Below are 19,998 nucleotides of genomic sequence, written 5' to 3'. Positions count from 1 at the left end.
CAGATGAGTTGCTGCTTGACGGTAGGGTACACAGCATCCCCTAGAGTAGGATACCTTTTCCAGTTCATACTGAGCCACACAAAATGCATTGTTTTTGAGATTTTTTTTTTGGTTTGTCCTCAAGACTGAAGTGTAACCCTAGACCTGCATCAATTGTCTATCACTGATTTTTTTTTTGGGGGGGTGGAATTTACCAAAGAGAGTAAAACTTGCTACCTGTGGGGCAAGAGGTACCAAATCATTCCCTTGCAAAATGACATGCAAATTCCAGGTGGCACAAAATATTCTCTAATGGTAAGACCAGACAACGCCCAGCACCTGTCCTTGCTGATTTTGTAAAGACCAGTTCCAGCCCGGTCATTCCGATCAGATGATCATATATTTCTGTATTCCATTTGTGGCACCACGGTTAAAGGAGATGAACAAAAGTCAGCAGTGGTAGCCATATTCAACTTACAGCTCGGAACACAGTTAGCACCTTAACATCTGGTGATTGGTTCTGCTCATAAACTTGTAAACAATGGGGCTTCAAGGGGAAAATACTTCATTTTAATAATTACATATTATAATGTTTTTCCTTTAAACAGACAGTAATGTAGGAGGGAAAACCGGACCTTCCTTATCTACATACTCCCTATCTACACAGTATAAATTAGTCTTGTATTATTTTACACCTTTACTACTGCAACTTGCCCCTGGTAGGACTTCAAATATATCTCCAGACTCATCCACTTATCCATATCAGCTGCTCCCCTATGCAAATCCTAAAAAATACTAACACTCACTCTGTTACCAGGATCCTTCTGCTCTTTCCTAAAAGGGAACCTGTTCAACCCCAACTAAAATCCTTAGCCAGGCTGCCTGTTAAGCAAAGGATAGCATATGAAACCCTTCTTCTAACATTTAAATCCCTTCACTCTTGTGCTCCTCACTACATTTCTTCTCTTGTCTCACTGTACCACCTTCTCTTCACACCATCTACTGCCACCTCTGGTCTCCAACCCTTCTATATTGCTGCTCCTTACCGCTGGAATTCCACCCCTGAATTCCTCCAGAAGGAATCCTCTCTTAATCACTTCAATAAAAAACTAAAGCTGGCCATAGACGCAAAGATCTGATCGTACGAATCCTCGATTCGTACAATTTTCGGACCGTGTGTGGAGAGTCCCGACATTTTTCGTCTGGCGGGGATCAGTTGTTTGGTAGATCGGACAGGTTAAAAGATTTCTGTCGACTAGCTTTGGTTGGACATAACTTTCGTACGATTGCTGTCAGGGGCAGAACATCGGCTGATCTGTTCTTTTGTACTTTATTTGATCTGAATGGTTAAGAGGTATATTTATCAAAGAGTGAAGTTAGAGATCGCCACAGTCCGTTAGAGTGGAATACCGCCTCTATCCATTTATTTCTATGGAATTTTTAAAAGGCGTATTTATCAAAGTGTGAAAGTGATAAATAAGCCTTTAAACATCCAATAGAAATGAATGGAGAGAGGCTGTATTTCACACTAGGGGACTGTGGTGATCACTAACTTTACTTTTTGATAAATATAACTTTTGGATCACTAAAACATTAGCCCAGTCCTGAGCCTACTGACTATGCCTTACCCTGTGCATTTTTGCATATCCAATTTGTGCCTGTATGTTAGCCTCCCATCCACTTGCACTGTAAGCTCTATGGGGCAGGGACCTCTTTCCCACTATGGGGTATATTTATCAAAAAGTGAAGCTAGAGATTGACACAAGTCTGGCTAGAGAGAAATTCTGCCACTCTCCATTCATTTCTATGGGATTGTGAAAGGCATATTTGTCAAAGGATGAACTTTCACTTTCACCCATTGATACATACTATTTTAAAAAACTCCTTAGAAATGAATGGAGAGTTTTTGGAATTCTAGCGTGGATTTGTGGAAAAGTTTGCAGCTACTACAACCACAAATTTTGCTGCAAAAAAAATTCCCTGAGAAGAACAGCAGTTTTCAATATCATTATGTTTCCACGGTTCACTCACTCTTTAGATGTAAGCTGTAATCTCTTGTGGGCTCTGATCCTATTTTTATACTCTAACCCAGTGATCCCCAACCAGCAGCTCGTGAGCAACATGTTGCTCTCCAACCCCTTGGATGTTGCTCCCAGTGGTCTCAAAGCAGGTGCTTATTTTTGAATTCCTGGCTTGGAGGCAAGTGTTTGGGGCATAAAAACCAGGTGCACTGCCAAACAGAGCCTCAATGTAGGTTGACAATCCACAAAGGGGCTACTAAATGGCCAATCACAGCCCTTATTTGGCACCCAGGAACATTTTTAATGCTAGAGTTGCTCCCCAATTTCTTTTACTTCTGAATGTTGCTCACAAGTTCTAAAGGTTGGGGATTCCTGCTCTAACCCTTGTTTGTCAAGTTATTTTAGCCCCTGGTTGGTTAATATAAAGCACTGCATTACTTGCATATTTATATTATATAAATAAATTATATATATATATATATATATATATATATATATATATATATATATATATATATATATATATATATATATATATATATATATATATATATATATATATATATATATATATATATATACACACACACACACAAGTGACAGCTGCCATAATGAAAGGCAATATTTTTCCCAGAATATTACAATAGCAACAGCATCTGATTAAGACGACTGGGGCTGTTGTCTGTATTTTTGACTACTGCACTATGATCAACCTTACCAATAAAGAATCGAACAATATAAAACTCCTACAGGGAGTAGATTTAATTGTGTGCACTTGGCATGTGACACATCTTTTTTTTCCCCATTGCAGAGAAGGCTGTTTGTGTGTAACATGTTGCACCATGCTGAGCCATAACGCATCATTAAAGCCTGTTCATCTGCATGTTAAAAAGCGCATAACAACATGCTGTTGCCTCTTTTTTTTTTTACTGTCTAAGGAAATATATATGGAAAATGAGCAGTACCTATAAACAATTATATCTTTAAAGATTTTGACGTTTCCTTCTTTTTGAACAATGCCTCTTCTCAATGGGTGGTGTTGACACTTATCAAGAGGTAAACAATTTTCCAGTGTTGTTCAAAAACCCCACATCTTTTTGGCAGAATGGTCTCTTTCTCAAAAATCTATTTAAAGTAAGCATGTTTTGTTCTTACCAGCCCTCCAGCAGCAGCTGGGTCTTCTCCATATAAACTGCAGAGCTTAATCATATGATTAAAACAGTGGGGTCCTAAACTTATAAACGATGCCCCTTAAAGGGGAAACACATCAAAAATACAAACTTAATATCTCATGCAAAAATTAAACTTTCCAAATATAACAATTTAACAATTATGCCCAGTTTTTTAAATAATTAAATTAACTCTTCGCTATCCCATCTGTATCTGTATTTCTTTATTCTGTCTTCATGCTGACGTCAGATTTTGATTGAGTTAGGTTTCTGAAATAATTAAATTAACTCTTCACTATCCCCCTCTCAGTATTTGTCTCTTTTCATTCTGTCTTCATGCTGAAGTTGGAATCAGATTTTAATTGACAGTTATGTCTAATACATCTTTTGGGAAGGGGTCCCTTTGCCTATAAAATGTGTTAGAGCTCACTCACTCTTCACGCTGAATCAGATCAGATTTTGATTGACAGTTAGGTCTAATATATATTATTATATATTAATATATTATTATATAGCAATATATTATTAGTTTGTTATATTTGGGAGGGGGTCCTCTTGCCTAAAAAATATGAGCTCACTCACATAACAGCATTCTCCAGCACAAACAAAAACTAACAAAATAATTAGTTTCAGCACAAATCCTGCATGTAGAGAGGCAGGATTTCAGTCAGTCAGTTATTTTGATAAAGTAAGTTCTTATACCTCTTCTAGACAAAGATAGAACAGCCCCCCAAAGACATATTAGACCAAGCTGTCAAATCTGACTCAACTTCAGCATGGAAAATTGTGTTTGATTATTGCAAAAAAAGTACAGAATTTTGAATTTATTATATTTAGAAACTTTCTTTTTTCAGAGATGAAGCTCATATTCAATTTACATTTTCATCATAGTTCTGACTGAAAATCAGGTTTATAAACTATTTACTGAAGAAACAGCTTGGAAAGCGGCAGCCCCTCATCACTTAAATCAGCTTAAGAAGCTCCATAAATTATATTGTCTCATAAAATGATCACAGACAATGTATCCTTATATCCATACAAAATCCAAGTAAAAGTATTAATGACAATTTGCCTCCGGATATTATGCACAGATGTGAAAATAAAAATACATGCAGAAGCCCCACCTGGTAAAGTGAGGACACGTTCATTTTATATGAGAACTTCAATGAAAAACCCACTTAATAGCCCACCACTTCATTGCTGTCAACCCTCTACCTATACAAACAGTGCTATTAACATTCCAAAGAGTAAAAGGGTCAAAACTACCTTGTAAACAAAGAAACAGGTAGGTGTTTTGAGATCCTTGCCTCACTTGCTTCTCATGTTCGGAATGTTTTGGCAAAACATTGCTCTTTGTTAACGACTTGGATGCAACTGATTTAAAAAACTGAAATTTCCCCCACCCCTTCTCCTCTTTAAACTGTCTCCAATTCTATTGGTCTACAATCATGTGGAATGTGCTATTTCTGTGGATGCTATTTGTACAGCCTATAATTTAAGAGATGGTCTCCAGAACGGAATACAGTATTTAAGTGACCACTTACCAGTCACTTATAAAAAGGCATTACTAGCCATCTTAGGTGGGATAATGCCACAATCAGTCTTGAGAAAATAGTTTGGACAATAAAATACAGGAAGTACAGTATAAGTAGCCATAACAAGCCAATTTATACTGTAGGGGGGCTGTGTTTTAGAGGCAGGATGCTGTGAAGTGTGGGAACAAGAAAATAATGCATGGCATTTATCACTGAAAAAAAAAACATATTAGACAGAATGTCAAATGCAACAGAATGAGGCAATTATAGAACCATGCAGATCTCAAACACTAGTACATGGTAGATCTATGTCCCATGCACAGTAACAGTACAAATCAACCTCTAGGCACATATGAATTTGTAGAATAAGCACACAGGCCGTACATACTGGAGAAGCAATAGCAGTTAACATTAAGGGGCACATTTACTTAGCTCGAGTGAAGGATTAGAATGAAAAATACTTCGCATTGGCTACATCGACCACGACTTCGAATGGAACGATTCGAACTAAAATTTGTATGACTAGTCGACCATTCGATAGTCGAAGTACTGTCTCTTTAAAAAAAACTTCGACCACCTACTTCGCCACCTAAAACCTACCAAGCACCAATGTTAGCCTATGGGGAAGGTCCCCATAGGCTTTCCTAGCAATTTGTGATAGAAGGAAAATCGTTTCATCGATGAATTAAAATCCTTCGAAACAAACGATTTTTCCTTCGAACGAATTGCAGTAAATCCTTCGATATTCGAAGTCAAAGGATTTAACTTTGATGGTCGAATATCGAGGGTTAATTAAGCCTCGATATTCGACCCATAGTAAATGTGCCCCTTAATTTTAAGCATTTGGTTTTTGCTTCAGAAGCTACAGTTCATTGGCCAAAAGTGTTTCCAGGTTTTTTTTTACTACTAAAAAAATCATTTTATGTTTGAAACTCTCAATTCAACCCAATGATTTGCCTGAATACTCAAATGCCCAGTACATTTGACACAAATATGACTCAAAGCAAAGCATACCTCCCAACATTTGAAAAATAGAAAGAGGGACAAAAAGACCTGCAGCTAAAACTTTTTGACCATGCCCATTTTATGGCCACACCCCCTAAATACCACATCCATTTTCAAAATTTGGCCGGTTATGGAAAGTCTAAAACATATTTCTGGGGGTTTTAGGGTCAGGTTATATGTGTTATTATAGTTTTGCTAATTAAGGTGAATTGCCCTTTAAGTTGCAAGTCACAGTTCTCCCAAAAGACCTGCTTATTTTATATTGTTACAATTGTATCTTTGCTTATCTTAAATAGTTACAAATGTATCTAAGTGCAGGTGCTGAGTATTCTCGCCTCTTATTTGATTACATTTCAGAAACTTTGTATCTTTTTCTGATGCCACTGCAGGAGATCAAAGAGAAACTTGGGACATTTCAGCAAGAACCCGGGCTAAGCTGTCAAAATCGTGACTGTTCTGTGAAAAATGGGACAGTTGGGAGGTATGGAGAAGACTTTGCAAAGCTGCACTGGAATACAATACTTGAACCTTGTATTGTAAAGATCAAAGGCTACAGGCAGACATCAAGGCCACAAACAATACTTCCCACAAAGCCAACACACCAAATATTGAGTATTGCACAAGAGGAAGCACAAGGATTGGTCCTTTGGAAAAAGCAAAAGATCACAGGCTTTCTGACTAATCTGCTTATACAACAACACTAAAGTGGAAGGGTATTTTGGAACATTCCCAGATATCTTTATTAATGTCTGAAGAATTTCACATCTGAAATGATGTATGCTGTTTATGTATGAGCTGCACAATCTGTCTATACATGTATCCCCCCTCTTGCTGGTTCTCTGTATGTCTAGGGGATTGTTAATACTCTTTTCCCTATGGCAAGATGGCATTTGGACATCCCTTAGTATAACCTTTTCTTGCAAGATTATAAGGTTATGAATATTTGTAGACAGGATCTTTTTCGGCAAGGGCCTATAAGGCTTCCAGATCCTGCATACCTTGAACTAAATGCCTTGGAACCCACCAGAGATCTCATCTTGGTGAAAACAGCATATGCACACTTGTCTGAAGAAGATAGGGCACACTTCTGAAAGGCAGGGGACCCAATGGTGGTACCTGGGTGCACATCCTCCACTCGGCCTAATCAGTGCTGGTTACACCACTGAAACAATTGGTTCACAGACCTCCGGTTGGACAGATCTGATTTAGATACAAGTAGTTAATGCATACAAAGTGAGTAGAACAATTTTGTTAAAGGCTTTTAGGCAGTGTAAAATCCCTGCAGAAAATATGTTAAAAACTTTAAGAAAGCCCAATGATAATCTAGTATTGTAATAGCATCTACTATATTTCTCTGGGAAGTGAGAGATGGACTCTATCCACTCTTTATGCAGGGTGTTAGGAAATGCAGGTTGTGTTTAAAGAAATATTAGTCCATCCTGCAAGATGCCACTATTGCCCTTAAATATTCGGTCTTGTTATGTGCTTTAATGCTGTACTAAGATCAAAATCACCAGTTTATAAAGGTCTCTAGTGCCCCATATAAGAAGATATATTTGATGTGGAATTCTTTTACCACATGGCAAAGGCCTGTCCAATTACAGAGGTCCCATGTGGTGGCATGATGTGCCCTATGGGGTGAGACCAGTGACATGGAAGAAGTCAGGCCAGATGTCCAGGCCAGAGTGAATGTGTGTGCATCTATAATGATTTACTAAGGGTCCTTTCATTTAAAGAACTGACACAGGCATTGTCACACTGAAACAAAGAAGTACAGTTAAAAAGAAAAAAAAGGAAAAGCAAGGCTCATGAAAAGTGCACAAAATTAGGTCTAAGCTCAAGGTTCCAGGTTCATTATTTAGCCTGGTAGAATTATATTCTGCCAATCACTCTTCAACACTGGCTGAAACTGTCCTTGGGAAAAAGGCACCATGATACCATGTCTAATTGGTTGTTTTGTCATCAGTCACAAAAAAAGTGCAGTACGACCATGACAGTGATGTGCTTTTTAAATGAACTCATTTTGCTGAAGCAAAAATAATGAGCTAGTGCATAAATCTGCAGTTACAGGATTGGTTTGATTGGGAGAAATTACTTTCTCATTAAGTTTAAAGGAAAACTATACCCCCCAAACAATGTAGGTCTCTATAAAAAGATATAGCATAAAACAGCTCATATGTAAAATCCTGCTTCATGTAAATAATCGATTTTCATAATAATATACTTTTCTAGTAGTATGTGCCATTGGGTAATCATAAATAGAAAATTGCCATTTTAAAAAATAAGGGATCGTAGGATTCACTGTACTCACAAACATACCAACAAACCATACATGTTAGGTCACATGAGCCAATTAACAGACAGAGTTGTGTCTTTTGCTTCCACACTTCTTCCTGTTACAGTTAGAGCTGTAGTATTTCTGGTCAGGTGATCTCTGAGGCAGCACAGAGACCATCACGAAATGGTGGCTCAAGGCAATAGATGTAAAAGGGCAATATTTACTTAAATATATATTCCAGTTTGGTATGATTCTTTAATATGCCACTTAATATGATATGTACTATCTGTTGCTTAAGTGTTCATTTTGGGGGTATAGTTTTCCTTTAAATGCCATGAGAAAGAAGCTGAAACTACTGTGTGTGGCTCTTTGGGCTGATGACAACCAGCAGTCGCACCAGTTTTATGGCTCCCAGTTGGTTTTGGCACCAACTTTTGGACTGGACCACCTGGGCTCATCAGAGTACCTGACATTGAGGGTCCACTCTAATAACAGATGTAGACAATGTTAAGGCTCCCCCCCCCATGGCACAATACTACAGGGAGCCTGGCAGGGGGCATGTGAAACCAGGGGTGACCTGTGATTCTGAGCAGACCAATGGGGGACTGCATGTGATTTTGGTCACGTAGGGGCCACCACTAAAGTTATACCCCTGGGGATGGTGGAAATTGGAAAGGGCACATCAAATTTGGCTTTTACTAAGCTAAATACAGGTTTATTAGAGAATAAGAATTGGAATTAGGGTGTTACTTTGGAGTGCCTGCCAGAGAAAATGGTCTAAGCCATGACCAAGGTTTTCACATCTACATTCATGAGATTCCAAGAAGCAAAATCACAAATATGCTGTTTTAACTTATACTATAATACAACCTGGAAATCTACCATATTTCTGTAATGTAACTCAACATTTCCCGGTGATGCACTGTATCCTGCCCCTGAATACTCTGCTTTTTGCATCATATCAAAGAGGTAGGCTACTGTTTGCCAATGGCACAAGTACAATAGCTCAAGCAATTACTTGTACTGACATGTTTCTGGCATGCCTTACGTGGAAGCCCCGGAGTCCTGACTGAGGGAAGCCAATAAATATCCATAAACAGGATATCTGTTTTCTTTTACCATTTACACAGAAAGTTTCCGGCAGTGCTTGATGGTCATTCATGATGTGTGGTTTCTTAAAAAAAAGATGAATCTTGTAAATAATTTATAAAATCACTCCTTTTGAGTCAAAGCCAACAGTAAATTATACATGCACCTATAACATTATTTTTGCGTTCTATTCCTTTCAAGAGCTGATATTATAACACTAACTGGGTACGTGGAGATGGTGCACCAATAAGACTGCAAACTAAAAATCTAGTTACCTGCCTCACCAGGGATGCTGGGATTCTGAGCTGAACCATATGTGGTGAACCACAAATGTCACAGCTATGATTTTAGGGCACACTTCTTATATATACTGTCACAAATTTGTTTTATTTGTTATAGCCTACATAAACAGAAAAGTATTTTTTTTATTATGACAAAGTGAAATAGGGCCAATGAAAATGCTAATAAAAACCCGGGCCTGACAGTTACTTGTGCGGAAGTAGCCAAAACTTTATAGAACAGAGGCTATATAAAATGATAGACTGTACAGTAAAATCTTCCTGTACTTGTCCCACCAAGGTCAGTGATCCTGAACTACCGGATTTTCCAAGCAATGAAATGGTGTTGCTTTATTTTATGGACAAACTAACCCACCACTCATGTTATAAGCACAACGCTCTCTTACATAAAGAATAACATATGCGCTAGTTACAGATATGGATTCTAAATTTGTAGACAACACTAGAACTCATGTAAAAATATATCTGTCTGTTTTTGGCACACGTTTAGGCACACAAAGTGTTGTGTCCATATGCCACTAATTATTTTCTAATAAAACAATAGGCAGAAAGTTCAACAAAAGCCCTATTCGATGAAATCATGTTGAAAAAGCTAGTCACAATATGGACTGACTCTGATGACTTGGTCACTTCATACTGAGTCAGCCACTTAATGGATTGTGCATGTATCCCCAACCAATATTTAGATCAGTACTGTCCAAGTGGCGGCCCCCTCTTGTGTGCCCCCCCACACACACATAAAAGTCTGCCTGCTATTACTGCTTACCTTGTGTAAGGTTTAAAAGGTATCAGTACTGAGATTAACTGGCCCCTGGATTGTTTGAACCTCAAATTCACACAGTAAACTCCTGTATTATTAACACCTCAGACCCAGACTAAATGTGTCCACATTGTTCACCTGTTCATACCTCATACAAACTGCTGGTGAGGCACCAGCATTGTGTGACTGTATGTAGCACAGTATGAACTGTTCATCTTAGAGTGGTCCTGATAGGTTTCCCTGTCTCCTAATAAACTCTGCCTGCCCTATGTATGTGCCATACTCTGCCTGCCTTATGTGTGTGCCATACTCTGCCTGCCTTATGCTCCTTGTGTGTGCCATACTCTGTTTGACCTACTCTGCCTGTGTGTGCCATACTCTACTTGCCCTAGGCCATACCTCCCAACTGTTCCATTTTCACGGGACAGTCCAAATTTTGACAGCTCAACCCGCAGTCCCAGATTGTCACGGATATGTCCCAATTTTTTTCTTTGATCGCCTGCAGTGAACTGCCAGAAAACGATAGAAAGTTTCTAAAACTGAGTCTTTTGGCAGACAGCCCAGAATAACAGGTGCACTTAGATACATTTGTATCAATTTAAGATAAGCAAAGAAACAATTGTAACTATTTAAGATAAGCAGGTGTCTTGTGGAAACTGTGACTTTAGGGCAATTCTCATTCATTAGCAAAACTGTAATAACACATGAACCATGAAACCCCCAGAAATGTGTTCATACTTTCCATATCCTGCCAAATTTTGTAAAAAGGATGTGGTATTTAGGGGGTGTGACCATAAAATGGTCGTGGTCCAAACAATTTTCAAATGTTTTTGTCCCTCTTTCTATTTTTTTCAAATGTTGGGAGGTATGCCCTATGCTCCCTGTGTGTGCCATACTCTTCCTGCCCTATGCTACCTGTGTGTGCCATACTCTGCCTGCCCTATGCTCCCTGTGTGTGCCATACTCTGCCTGTCCTATGCTCCCTGTGTGTGCCATACTCTGCCTGCCCTATGCTCCATGTGTGTGCCATACTCTGCCTGCCCTATGCTACCTGTGTGTGCCATACTCTGTCTGTCCTATGCTCCCTGTGTGTACCATACTCTGCCTGCCCTATGCTACCTTGTGGGACGTGAGCCTGGTAGGGATTGTTCTGGGGGTTCGTTAGCATTTGGAAATTTGTTGTTAAGGGTCCCTAAGGTGTTTAGGGGAGGGGAGGAGGAGGCATATGGATTTAGGGTATGTTTTTAATATGACTTAAATTTTTCACATATGAGTGTGAGTGATATCCCTGCAGTAGCACCCTACCATTTATTTTTTTGGTGTGCTACCACCATTAATGGACATGGTCTTAAAAGTTCTTGTGGTAATATGGGTGTGGTTTAAAACCCGGTGAGTGGTCAACACTGGCTTCCATTATTGGCCCTCCACCACATAGGCCAGAAAAATTCAATCCCTCGAACCAGAGAAGTTGGACAGCACTGATCTAGATGAAGTAGTTCCCTTATGTTGGGTCAGCATAAGCCTCTGTTGTGTCCATATGTACTGTGCACATGGGTGGCTAAATCAGGCAAAGTTCCAATGATGTATGGCAACCCATGTATGGCAACCCTTAGCCATACAGCATTTGATCAGTCAGAGCTAAATGCTGACTGGCTGCTGTGGGTTACAGCTCTGTAGTAACTGGAGTACTGTAGTTTTTTTAATCCCCCCCCCCCAAGTCTAGTCTCCAGAGTCTCAGTACTATAAAAACAGTATTTCCATAAACTCACTTACAAGTCACAGTAGCAAGGAGACAAGCGCAGACAACAGTACATGATCTTATTTAGGTAATGGTACCCAAGATTTACAGAGACAAAATACAATCCTTGCTTCTCAAACTGGGGATACCTGAAAAATGGAATAGGGTGATAATATACGAGCTAAAAAAACTGCTGCTTTGTAAACCAATCCTTAATGAGTGCAGTTACTGGAACATCTGTGTAGTGTAGTAATTACACTGTGTGCTTAGATATTGCACTAGCTACTAGATTTCCAGTGCAATTCAGCACCAAACCGGTTAAATACAAAGTTCTAAAATAATGACAGTGCACTTCAGTTCCAGTCTAGCCTCAAGGTGCTGACATAAAAATAAGCCATTAAACACATTAGCCACAAGACAACAGGCCTGACTTGCACCTCGGAGCAGCCCAGCCCCCTCCCATTCCCAGTGAGGTAACCTCACACCTTCCAAGCAGCCCCTTCGGTTGCCTTATTTAGGGAAGAGCATGGCACACAGGCTATATTTGAAAGCCTATGTAAACAAGAAGATGGGATATGGCAGCTGTCTGACATGAATCATGCATTGATTGAGAAACCGAGGATTCCCTCTGTCAAATCCCCCCTAATTCCTGCCAGCCCTTCAAGGCACTCATAGGCCTGCATTTAGAGCAGGGCAGAAAGGGTAATTTCCTTGGGCTACCCATTTCCCTGGGCTACCCACCTCACAAGGGCCCCTAATCCAAAAAAAAAAAAACCCTTAATATTCTTAATGACATACTAGTTACACTAATTCTGGAACTGTTCAGGCTTCAAGCTTCCAGAAATTGCTGAACTATCACTCCCAGAATTCCTTTATTTTGCACTATTTTATGGGGGGGGGTTGCTTTAAGTTTTTTTTTTTCCTTCAAGCTGGAGGCCCCAGCCTTCCTGTATAATCAATATAGAATATACAGAATATTTTAATAATTTTACAGACCAACCCACATGTCAGCCAGGTACTGTGCAAATGTTAAGGATTTTAATGTTCAAGGCAATGTGGGTCAAGGAATATCCCAGTGGCTGTCAGCTGGATTCCATGCTGCATTACTATGTCATGCACCACCTGAGTTATGCTGAGAATATACAGAGATACGACTGGGCTCAAAAGAGGCAAATTAGTATTGGGCAGTTACCCATTGCAACCAATGAAATCTTTGTTCTACTATAATATACCAGTAGTGATGAGCAAATCTGGTCAGTTACTTTTTGCCAAAAAATTACTATTAACTGCCAGTAAATTTGTAATTCCCCTTCCATCCCTAACGTCTGAGAGCCTGTATGCTACAGTGGACCCGTCCTTTTAAGCACTGCAGCCCATCTCCCACTATATATAGCTAATCCCCGCCCCATGGCATCACACCCCCCACCCCAAAAACGGCACCTTACAAACCTTCACCATTGTACGCCAGTAAAATTAGCCCCAAAACGTGGAAACCCTATAAACTAGACTACCTGACTATACAACAATGTCATATAAACAATCCAAAATGATTCTTTTTTTCACTCTTTTATTCAATTTCTCACAGTGCTGCATTTGCACTCCAAAAATGGTAAATTGGAATTGCCCCCTATAATGTTGTATATAGAATCCAGTAGTAAATAGGTTAAAGGGAACCAAAGGTGCAGGCTAATAGAGCTTGCACTCCGGTTGGGGGTAACAGTAGTTTTTTGTTTTTTTTTTAAATTGCCCCCCGCCAGCAATAGGACACCAGGGCTCACAGTACAAGCGGCCATATTGTACATAGCGAATGTGCATAATGAGCTTCTGACATCAAAAGCATGAGCATCATTCGCTCATTATGCTCATGCGTGTGCCTCTAACATGTCTACTCATACAGGGAACTTCCAATCGGTGCTGGTGGTCTAGCACTGGCGGGGGACAATTTTAAAAAAAACTACTACTGTTGCCCGCACCTTTGGTTGAGGATAATATTTTTGCCCAACAGGTGCCCTTTAACCTATTTGCTCTGTATTATTTCTACTGTTGGGATAATTTACTAACATAAGGGAAGTTTCCCATAGCAACCAATCAATTGTGCTTTCGTTTTCTAACTTGTACTTGTCTGATCAAAGCTAATTGCTGATTTGGTTGCCACTGGTATCTACACTGGTGCAATTTAGTACCTATGTTAGAAATCGACCCCACTGTGCTTTTTATCCTACTAGTGCAGATAATATTTACTCAGTGCACTATACTGTAAGGCCCAACACAGATGTTCTAGGAAAGTGCCCATTGCTCTGGTTTCTTGAGCCTAAATACTGTACATTGCTTGTTCTGCCAGTGACAGGGAAGTACCACTATTGAACGGGCTCCCATTCTAACCCTCTGGCTACTGGTCGATTCACTCCCAACCAAAGAAGAAATAAGCCCTGTCCTCCCCCATGGCAGGTCCCATGGGCTGTTTTGCACAATTTCCATTAGATATTACTGTGCACTTCCAGCTGCACATATGCTAAACATGCACTTTACTGCCTGCGTCTTGTGGTAAGAAAGAAAGAAAGAAAGAAAGAAAGAAAGAAAGAAAGAAAGAAAGAAAGAAAGAAAGAAAGAAAGAAAGAAAGAAAGAAAGAAAGAAAGAAAGAAAGAAAGATAGATAGATATGCAGGCACAGGCCTAGGCACAACAATGACAATGTGACAAATACATTGACTATATACATTTCCAGAGTTCAGAGCAACAGACTTACTGCAGATGTTATGTGTATGGATCCTGCACGCTAGCAAAAAACTGGGATAAGGGGATACAAACACAGCTCTCCAAAAATCGACATGCTTATATTCTACAGAGAATTCCACATTTAACTTAATTATTAGTCAGTTCTACACAGTAACGTTCATTCAATTCTGTATTCCATTCAACAAACTACAAAAAATGCAGGGATAGATCTTATAGTTGCTCAGCAACTAAAAAGGTGTCATAACCCTTCTATACCCCAAGTCCATCATTTAACATGTGCCTATAGGTCCCTTTCCAACAGATCAGCCATAACACTGCCTCTATGCTGCAAAGCCTAGTGAGCTTTCACTCCATCTACGCTCTGCAATGTAAATGACGCCCTCCAGCAGCTCAAGGCAACCAGGGCCAGTTTGAGGATAGTGTCGAGATATTTTCCAGAGAGGCCTCCAGAATCCCAGGTGTCCCATGGGAGAAAAGCATAGCTACGATTATAAATGACATGTTATAATGCGTAACAATTGTTGGCTATTTATAGTGTGTGTGTGTGTGTGTGTGTGTGTATACAGACTGCAACCTCCAGGTGTTTGACTGCAACTCCTCAACATTGGGAAACAGGGGGGTTATGGGAGTTGTAGTACAGTGCTGCAGATTGACTATCCCTGATTGGTGTAAAAAGGGGGGCCCTGGGTTGCTGCATTGCAAGGGCCCCTCTGCCTCCCCTAACTCTGGCCTTGAGTGCATCTGTCATAGCATGGCAGTCCAGTAACAGTTAACAGGCAGTTAGAAGTCAGGAGTGGAGCCCATTCGTCTCCAGCAGCAGCTTTAGGCTTCTACTTTGCTCGTGATGACAAAGTTAATGCGTAAGTGAGGTTGCAGAATACAAGATCCAGCAGCTACAGGGTGCCTGCCTGACCCTCACCCACATTTAAAGCACCCAATGAGCTCCTGCTGCTGCTGCCCACCTGTACCCAGCACCATGGCTGACGCTAATGAAATGAGTAACGCCACTAATAATGGAGGGGAGCCCATATTAACTCTCTCCAGCTGAGCGTTTTCTTCCTGCAGGGAACAGGTTAAATCGGTAAAAAAAAAGAAAGTATCGCCCTGAAGCGCCCGTGACAGCCCATTATAGCGCAGCAGCAGCAGAGCGAGGGATCTAACGGGCAGCAGTCGCAGAGCCTCACTGGCTGCAGCTCGGTGACAGGGATCTACTTACCCCTCGGGCAATTCCCTTTGTCGGCAGATCCTCTATTCGGTGCTGTTCCCCAATCCAGATCGTCAGGGTTGTTGCGCTGAGCCCATTGCAAGTCCTGGTTAATCAGTGGCTGTGCAGGGGGAGGGATCCTGTGCATGTCACTCCAAATTGCCTTACTTGCTAAAAATTCTCCTTCTCTCCTTTGCAGCTGTCAGGGAAGCGGGGAAGTGCAGCAGCAGCAGCAGCAGTAGCAGCAGGCGCCCAGCGACTCATTGCACATCCAATCGCATGCGGCCGTCTGCCTCTCTTCATCCTCCTCTCATGCCGCGCTCCCTGCTAACTACACGGGCATCACGGGCCAAGTGTGTGTAGAGCATAGAGCAGCCATGTTCTGCAGCTTCCACTGGGGGAGCAGCGAGCAGCCGTTCCATATTATGTGAGGAAAGTATCACACTGGAACAACTTTTACATTTTCACACACGCAATTAGCGGCGGCTCCTGAGCGTTAAACAAGGAACGTGTGTGTGGGGGGTTTGGGCGGGAAGAGTAAACGTAGGGGCAGGGTAGCTGCTGCTATTAATATTTTATTCCTCATTCTCACTGCGGTTATTCCTGAAAGGACTGCAAAACAGCACGAATCTCACATTCAGCTTTGCTACTCTGTGTACCAGGGCAGGGCCCACTGGAGCTTATTTCAAGACAGAGTGCTGCTGTTTGTCTGTCTTGAAATAAGCCCTTTTGGAATAAAGGCCTTTTAAGAACATATCTCACGTGTGGTGCTGTCTGTTCATCGAATTTGTTTACAGAACAGGTGGAAGTGGCCACCTCAGACTTGCACCTGCATCTAATATACCCTAAGGGTGAGGGCTGACTTCTAATCTACATTTCAGGGCCCACTGGAGACATAGAAGCGGCCCCTGACTTTAATGAAGGCATCATCTGACAGGAAGGAGAATGTCAGCCCCAACACAAATGCTTGGCACCCTGCCAGTCACCCAACTTTATGATAAAACATTTTCCCCATACCATTTTCCATTTGCCCTTGCCTGGTCTGGCAGTCTAAAGCTGGCCATAGATGCAAAGATCCCATTGTTCGAATTCTCGAACGCAGGGTTGGGCTGGGGGCCCTGGACCCATCGGGACTGCTGACCTGGGCCCCCCTCCGATCCCCTTGTCCCCCTTGCGCATAGGCTAACGTCATGCGCACACGGCATCCCTTCCGCCAGCATGCGCACAAGGCACTATGCGTCACCAAAAATGCATTTTTTTTTAAAAAAAACGAGCATCGGGAGAGGGGGGCCCATGAGGGTCAGGGCCCATGAGGGTCGGGGCCCACCGGGTTTTTTGCAGATGTCCCGCAGGGCCAGTCCGACACTGCTCGAACAATCAGACTTCCCAATCTCCCGACCTGCCACTAACCATTCCGATCAAATAAAGTACAAAATAACAGATCAGCCGATGTTCTGCCCCTGACAGCAATCTTACGAAAGTTATGTCCAACAAAGCTGGTGACAGTCTCCCACTGAAAATCGTCCGATCGGCAATACATGCAGAGAAATTATCGGCAGCCGACAGAAATCTTTTAACCTGGCCGATCAACTAAATGACAGATCTCCATAGAACGAAAATGTCAGGACTCTCCACACACGGTCCGAAAATCGCACAAATCTTTGCGTCTATGGCCAGCTTTAGACTCAAAATAAAACCTAGCATTTTCAATACACAGAGGCCCAAACATCTCCCCACAAGCCCACTAAATAGTGACTGTCCACGGCAGGGTGGCCAGGTCGAATTTTTAAAATCAGCTACAAAACTAGCCAACTGTCACTTCAAAAATAGCCCAATCTGTGCAGTGAAAAAAAAAAAAATGAATATATGTGAAAATACTCGTTTTTCACATTTTCATTGATTTGCTAATTTTTCCATGAAGTAAAATGGGACAGATTCTCCCATCACAGTGGCATAACTAGAAGAGGGGGTATAGGAACCCCATTTAATACATATACAATTTCAATATATATTGGTAAAAACAGGTCAACCTCTAGACAGTTTGGTGGCCAGCGGATTTTTGCCCCAAAATTGTCTGAAATTGAGAAAAGTCACCAGAGAACACGAGAATGCTTAAGAGGAATGGGAGACTGGGGTACAGAGCCCAAAATCTGGTACCCCTGACTTCTATACAACTAAGTTCCATTGCATGCTTGGTATTGTAGTTTTACATTAAACAGTTAAAACTACATTACCCAATATGCATTGGGAGACACAGGATTGGCACATTAGGGCAAGAAAAAACTTTGGCTGGTTTCCAAAGTACAAACCAACCAAATGCCCAAAAAGTAGACCAAATCTGTACCTTGGCTAGTTTGTACTTTCAAAACTTTGATTGGAAACCCGCCAACCTGGCAACCCTGGTCCACGGCATCTTACAGCAGCCTCTCATGCATTTGCTAAACAGTGAAGGAGTTAAACACCTTGTTTCTTTGGCTTGCCAGTCAAGCAGCCATTTCATGTTCCTCTTTGAGCCTTGTTAAATCAATCTTCCCAATGTATGCTTCAGCATTCTGTGGGGAAAATGAAAGTACATTGCAAAAGTTCTTGGAATAGCACTATGGAGCAAATGTTTTAAACACTCCAGACCCCAAGGGTGGATGTTTTAGAGGTGGATCTGTCAATGGCTGAGTTATTTTGAGACATTTGTACTGCGGGACTGCCCCACACACCCCTGTCCTACAGAAGCTTTCCAAATCTCTACTGTCTGCTACTCTGGGGCCCTATTTAGTCAACTGAACATGCACTAAATCAACTTGCACACATCACTAGATTTTATTTAGAGCAAGGCATTTGTTTTTAATAGCAATGCTATGGTGTGCACTTTATCAGTGGGTTATTTTATCCTACTGAACTTAGCAATCACATAGTGTTTGAAAAACAGAATGGAAGAGGAAAAGGAGAGAGTTTAGACAAAGCAATAAATCACAATACAGGATGGTTGGGCACAAGATGTCCATGAGCCTGAGATAGAGAGAAGCAAAGCAAAAAGGCACATGATGTAACAATCATAAAAGTACTAAAAGGAAATTCCCTCAGAAAATCAGTCTTCATCGTGCTAAGGGGCATTATAATTAATGGTTGGTCAAGTATGGGATATCCTATATACTAACCGAAGGCCTATCTATGTCCCGAGTGGAGGGGAGGCAGATGCGCACGCAACTTCGGTTAGGATCTATGAGATGCGCGCGCAACTTCAGCCGAAAGACATAGATGCGGCCTTCGATTAGCAGATGTGCTGGAAGGTTAGGATCAGAACAGGTTAGGATCGGGGAGGCAGATGCGCTGGAAGGTTAGGATCTAGGGAGGCAGATGCGCTCACCGTCTCCTTCTGCCTCCCGCCGCCTCTTCTTTCCTGCTCACTCAGGCGGCGACCGCTGGAAGGTTAGGATCTAGGGAGGCAGATGCGCTCACCGTCACACTAGGGGAACCGGTTGCGTACCTGCACGAAAGTCTGTATAAGCGTCGGCCATCTTGCTACTCCTCTGCGACTTTGTCATCCGCCCACTGCCAAATCCGCCCACTAAAGTCTGTATAAGCGTCGGCCATCTTGCTACTCCTCTGCGAGTTTGTCATCCGCCCACTAAAGTCTGTATAAGCGTCGGCCATCTTGCTACTCCTTTGCAAGTTTGTCTAATGGCGGCGCTAGCGTCACTCTAGGAGGGGAACCGGTTGCGTACCTGCACGAAAGTCTGTATAAGCGTCGGCCATCTTGCTACTCCTCTGCGACTTTGTCATCCGCCCACTGCCAAATCCGCCCACTAAAGTCTGTATAAGCGTCGGCCATCTTGCTACTCCTCTGCGAGTTTGTCAATCCGCCCACTAAAGTCTGTATAAGCGTCGGCCATCTTGCTACTCCTTTGCAAGTTTGTCTAATGGCGGCGCTAGCGTCACTCTAGGAGGGGAACCGGTTGCGTACCTGCGTGGGTGGCCATTTTTAGCAAAACGGGCTATATTATCTCCAAAAAATATTGATGTTGACATGATAAACAACCAAGTGATTGCATTACTTCCTGGACAAAGCTGTGTCTTTCTGAGTACTGACTGTATTGATTCTGAAGACGAAAGTGAGAAACTTAACTTCCCATTAGAATATTTAAACACTATCAACAATGCTGGATTACCACAACACAATCTTATACTCAA

At 41.6% G+C, this 19,998-nt stretch overlaps 1 protein-coding gene across 6 annotated transcripts in view; it reads right to left on the bottom strand.

The window, feature by feature from the left end:
- Positions 1 to 16,342, bottom strand: part of slc8a3.L (solute carrier family 8 (sodium/calcium exchanger), member 3 L homeolog) — a 172,101-nt gene extending 155,759 nt beyond the window's left edge. For 3 of the 6 annotated variants that reach the window (XM_018231103.2, XM_018231105.2, XM_018231106.2), the window contains exon 1: positions 15,826 to 16,339. The gene's annotated coding sequence lies outside the window, so the exon portion shown is untranslated. Of the gene's footprint in view, positions 1 to 15,825 lie in introns of all 6 variants that reach the window. The other 3 variants (XM_018231102.2, XM_018231104.2, XM_018231108.2) reach the window with 2 other exon arrangements.
- Between the last annotated feature and the right edge of the window lie 3,656 nt (positions 16,343 to 19,998).

This window comes from Xenopus laevis, chromosome 8L (assembly GCF_017654675.1).
Source record: "Xenopus laevis strain J_2021 chromosome 8L, Xenopus_laevis_v10.1, whole genome shotgun sequence".
In the NCBI taxonomy this organism is placed as follows: domain Eukaryota; kingdom Metazoa; phylum Chordata; class Amphibia; order Anura; family Pipidae; genus Xenopus; species Xenopus laevis.
Note: the sequence above shows the minus strand (reverse complement) of the source record. Positions and strands in the feature narration are given on the sequence as shown.